Raw genomic sequence first — 6,299 nt, 5'->3', positions numbered from 1 at the left:
ACCAACTAACCCATCAATTTCAGAAATAAATAATAATTCAGAATAAATATGATAATTCAGAAATAAATAATAATTCAGAATAATTCTGATTACCAACTAACCCATCAAAATTATGAATTTGATCATTTCACATAATTCTGAGTACGAACTAACCCATCAAAATTATGAATTTGATCAATTCACATAAATCTGAGTACCAACTAACCCATCAGATTCAGAATAAATAAATAATAATTCAGAATAAATAAAATAATACAGAAAAAATAAAATGAATAATAATTCTGAGTACCAACTAACCCATCAAAATTACAAAATTGATTGATTTGCATGATTCTGAGTACCAACTAACCCATCAAATTCAGAATAAATAAATAATAATTCAGAATAAATATAATAAATAATAATTCTGAGTATCAACTAACCCATCAAATTCAGAATAAATAAATAATAATTCAGAATAAATAAAATAATTCAGAAAAAATAAATAAATAATAATTCTGAGTACCAACTAACCCATCAAAATTACGAAATTGATCATTTCACATAATTCTGAGTATCAACTAATCCATCAAAACTACGAAATTGATCATTTCTCATAATTCTGAGTATCAACTAACCCCATCAAAATTATGAATTTGATTGATTTGCATGATTCTGAGTACCAACTAACCCATCAATTTCAGAATAAATAAATAATAATTCAGAAAAAATAATAATAATTCAGAATAAATAAATAATTCAGAATAAATAAATAATAATTCAGAAAAAATATAATCTCAGAATAAATATAATCTCAGAAAAAATAAAATATTTCAGAATAAATATATGATATTTTAGACAGGGTTGCTTTGGTCGTTACCTGCTGACATAATTTGTCTTAAGTATCTTATGCGGGTACTGATTGTTTTTTTCGTTTGATACTCGCTGGATAATCCCGATCTGACCTTTTCTACTGCGACAGAAAGAGGAACAAATTCATTTACTTGATCATCGTTCACCATAGCTAGTGATTGAAACATAGCTGCCTGAATCCGCTTTATGAACTTATATTGAGATGATAGAACATACTTATTTTCATTCTTAAGCTCTTCTAACGTTTCAAAATCAGATATTATTTTTTCAGGATTTAGTTCATCAGATATATTAATTTTTGTTTTCTTCTAGTTTTTTAATAGCAGAAATAATGTATTTGATATTTTCATGGTTCATTATATAATATATAAATCTTTAAAATAAAAAAAAATTATCCCATAGCGAGTTCGTCGGGACGGCACAACACGTATTTACAGCCTCATTAAACTCGCAGATTGCCACCGCATTCTACTAAGTTTAGAGGATACACAGAACACAACATATATTTACAACCCAGAACTCGTAGAGTGCCACCGCATTCTACCAAGTTCAACGGGTATACGAAACACTACCGCCTGTGAGAGCCCCTAACCCGTCAAACAACGGTCTAGAGGCCCAAGAGGGTAAAGACAATCCTCATTAAACTCATAGATTGCCACCTCATTCTACTAAGTTTAGAGGACACACAGAACATATATTTACAACCCAGAACTCGTAGCTTGCCACCGCATTCTACCAAAGTTCAACGGGCACAAGAAATCCCATAACTCCTAGTCTGCCACCGCAGCCTAGCAAGTTCAGGGATACATATAAAGACAGTACAACATCATAACTCCTAGTCTGCCACCGCAGCCTAGCAAGTTTAGAGGCAAAACACAACATTAAACCTCATAACTCCTAGTCTCCCACCGCAGAATAGCAAGTTTAGAGGCAGCCCCATAACTCCTAGTCTGCCACCGCACACTAGCAAGTTTAGAGGCAAAACACAGCGTATGAGGCCAGTATATATAATGGAGAAACCTGGAAAAACCCATGATTGGGGGATTTTTCTTGGGTTTTCCCCTGCAACGGATCTACTATTACACAATGAATGCGGTCAAGGGGAAGTAACTCAGTTACATGAATATGCTCAACGGAGATATCCCCCTTCAGGTAAGTAGTAATTTCTGACCAAAAAAAAAATAATTCAATGTGGTGACGATAATTATTGATATCGGAAGGTGATTCTCTGTTTATATTGTTTTGAGAAAGCGGTTTTATATATATTTTCTGCTACTTTTTGTACTGGATGTGGGTGAATATCAAAATATTTCGCAGCAGAACATATCGAACGAAATATAATTACTTCACCAGTTTCTGTGGCCTTGATCACCCTTCTAGAAACTGTCTTACATCTTCCAGTATTACCACGTGCATTATTCTCACTCTGTGACATAGCTTGTAAATTGGATAAGGAGTTGTTCTGAGGATCTCCGTCAACATGATCAATAACAAGATCATCTTTGATCACTCCGAAGAAACACTCCTACGTAAATCGATGACAGAGATATCTTTTATTTCCAACAGTAAATCTAAGATAGCCAGTATTATCAACAGTACCAACCGGTCTCTTCAACATGCAATTTCTAATCATGCCATTACGATCTGATTCGTAATTCTTAATGACAGGATGTGGGACAGATATATTTTGCTCCATTTATACAATAATATTATTTGTTTAAATCATTGCTTCTCTGAAATCTTGATATATAATCCTCCACGGATTTTATAGCGTTTTCACCATTATTATTTTTTTGTCATAAGATCTTTTAAGTTCTCTAAACCGTTTTCCACCGCACTTTCCACATAATTCTGTTTTGCCTCGCACCCCAATACCACATCGCAGACACGGTGTTGGTCCTAGACTTCCTCGTCGTATACTTTGTAAGTGCATCCAACAAAATTCACCTCTACAGGATTTGTTACATCGATTTACTGAACCGATCATCAACCATCTGCATTGAGACATTGTATATATATTTTTTATTTAAATATTTGTTTTAATTATATGAACGAGTTTGAGAGATTATCCCAAACTAGGCCTGTTAAATATAAATTAATCTCGACAGATTATCTTCTGACTTACCAGTACGAGATCTGGTTGATCCGAAAAATAAAAGTTTGATCTCGAAAATTCACGACGCCAAGAAAGAATTTTACACGGAATGTGCATCTCATGTATGGTCAACGTTCAAGATTATTCGCAATACTGTCAAGGACGCCACAATGAATGACAAGCGAGCGGCAACTATCATTAACTACATCACTGAATATGAGGGCAATCAAAAATATTTCTTCAGAGTAAAATTTATTGTATTAACAGAAACAGGTAGTTGGATTATCCGTGACAAATATGATCCTGTCATTGGTAATAATAAAATTGCCATATTAAGTAAAAATTCCAGACCGGGTCTATTGACGGGTATTGATAAACCGTATTATGAGCGAGCGTATCCTGTAACAGCGGTTATTTATGGAATCTATGAGATAAATAAAAAACCCAACGTTGATAAACTGGCACCCATGAAATTTTCAAAAATAAATTGTGTAGCCGAACGAGTAATAGAACACTTTACAAACGCGATGCGTGGAAACGGATTAACTGATTTAAGACGTAAAAAAATAAACTCATGGGCTGATTCAGTTAAGGATACCGGTGCTACAATAAAAGATGTTGCTGAACTAGGAAAAATATAAAAATTTCCAATAGCAGTATCAACAATAACGGGAGAAGTATTGTACGAATCGAAATATAAATCGAAAGGAGCTCCAATAAATAATATTGATCATAACGCGCACGTATGGACCAGCGCAGTAACAATATTTCCACGTGATCGAACTGTTAGATTTTATCCCTCAGATATGAGCATGTTTGATTTTATTAACGAAATAAGTAAAAACGATCCTGTATCAGTATGGTTATTTAAAAGTAATGAGGAAGGTGAATTTGATCAGTTTGTCAGACCAAATGGTGAAATATATCGAACAGAATCTCTCCATGACAAGATGAAAAATCTCGCGGAGAAGTTTTTAGAGTGCAAGCACGCGGAAAATACTGACAAATTACTAACTAATTGTTTTACCGTTCCATCTGTTGCGGCTCATTTCGCTAGAGAAAGAAATTCATGGAAACCAACACGATTTGATTTACTCGAGGACGTACGCGCAAGTTGCGTCGAATACGGACACGGTGGATTATGGAATACCAAGTATAATTACAATGATGTCATTTCGGTTGATATGGTTGCATGCTATCCAGGAAGTTTTCTAGGATACGGAGATTGTTCTGTGTACTTTAAAAGATTTGGTCACCCTACAAACGAGATGACGCGAGTGGCAATTAATGGACCATTACCTGATTTTGATCTGACTGGATTTGCTTGTGTTGAATCATTCGAGCTTAACGAAAATCTTCACAAGATTTGTTATGTTTGGTTTGGCAGACATTTTTGTGGAAAACGCTGGGTGCCTATAGTTTTATTACGATATATGCTAGATTGTGCGATACTGACATCGTTGGTGGTTAGTGAGGCGATTATATCATATCACGCGCAGACCGAAGTTTGGTTGCCCATGTCAGATTCTATCAATCTCGATGAAGTTATTAAGGAATTTAAGGAAAAATTTCCTGATGCTTCCGAAGATGATATTATCAAAGAAGCTCCTAAAATTCTCGAGATTTAACTCAAAACCGCAAAAGATCTTGGTAGAAAAATTATAGGTAAATTTACTCAAGGTGGTGCATATGATCATAAAAGACATCACGCACGATTAATTCTAGATGATGCCGAGTACGATTTTATAATCGCTGATACAACAGCGAGAAATATATTTGTAAATCTAGAAGGTGTTGATTTATCCGACGGAACAAAATTGGGTACGATCGTTAGTTACATAAATGATATCTCCCCACAGTATACTCATCTAAGATCTTCCCTGTTAGCTTATGTTTCTATAAATTTATTATCGATGATTAATAGATTTCCTGAGACCGCAGTCAGAGTCGCAACAGATTCGTTTTATATTTCGAGTAAATATTTAGAATCTGTTATGAAATTTTTAAGTAATGATGAACGATGGAGTTCATGGAGAATAAAAAAAGAAATATTACACAATTACACAGAATCAGCAGATGTTCCAATGAGAGATTTTTATCGTAAGGGTAATAAAATATCAGAAATGTCGAAAGCACCATCGTTGAGTGATCCAATAACTAGATATAAGACAATATATCTCAATGGACCTGGTGGATGCGGAAAAACGACTCGAGCAATTAATGTTTTTAGAAATTCAGATATGATCGTGCTGACACCCACACATAGACTTGCACGGGAGATGAAACAACGGCAAGTACAATCGTGCACGTATCATAGTTTCTTTCGGTGGCGCGGGGATACATGGACTCCTGAACAAATGGGAGAAAAATATATACCTAAAATAATTATTTGGGACGAGATATGCACGGTGTCATTAGATACATTAAAAATGTTTCTTGATTGGTTGTTGACGAAAAATACCGCTATAATAATGTGTGGCAATCATGGTCAACCGCCGCCTTTTGTTGGACCATCTCCACATGATTGGTTAAAACATTTCGTTGATTATTACGAAGAAATAGATGATGATCATAGAGCTCTCGATGCAAATTTAAAGGAATTAAAAAAATTAATCAGATTACAATCAAACAAAATTCAGTCTGAAATAATACGCGGAGTGATCTCAGAGACCTCAATGAGTGATTTTTTAAATTTATGGAGACCCAACGATTTGATAGTAGCAAGCAGAAAAATAATCAGAGACGCTTTACAGCAGCAGTTATTTCAACTACATAAAGAAAAATATTCAGAATTACCTGTACCGTTATGTTATAGACCATCAGATACACGAAAACAGAATATTAATGTTGATATTCCAGGGCAAACTGAAAAACAGAATCTCGTATTAAATGATATTGTCGCCGTTGATATCAGTGTAGTCGAAGATGCATTACGCGTTGACAAATCTCCATGGGTGTTGGGACACGCTATGACGATCCACTCGTCTCAGGGATTAACTATTTCTGATACACGAGTTTGGATTGTGGACGATCAAATTTAGTCTATTTAGCGGTATCGAGGGTCAGAAAAATATCTCAATTACGTAGAATTATAATTCCTGAAATCGTTGATAAATTTAACATCATCGATGATGATATAATAAGAAAAAAATTAATCGGATACAAACAATCTGATAAAAAAATAAGCGTGACTTTGATCTTGATGCTGAATTTATTATTGAGTTAAAACAGCAGCAGAATAATCATTGTGCAAGTTGTAATTGTATAATGTTATGGCGGTATTCGAGTAATGATTCAAGACAATTTACCGTAGACAGAAAAGATAACAGTCGCGGTCATACACGAGAAAATA

Source organism: Sinohyriopsis cumingii, chromosome 12 (assembly GCF_028554795.1).
Source record: "Sinohyriopsis cumingii isolate HCF-2022 chromosome 12, ASM2855479v2, whole genome shotgun sequence".
In the NCBI taxonomy this organism is placed as follows: domain Eukaryota; kingdom Metazoa; phylum Mollusca; class Bivalvia; order Unionida; family Unionidae; genus Sinohyriopsis; species Sinohyriopsis cumingii.
This window is presented reverse-complemented; position numbering follows the sequence as displayed.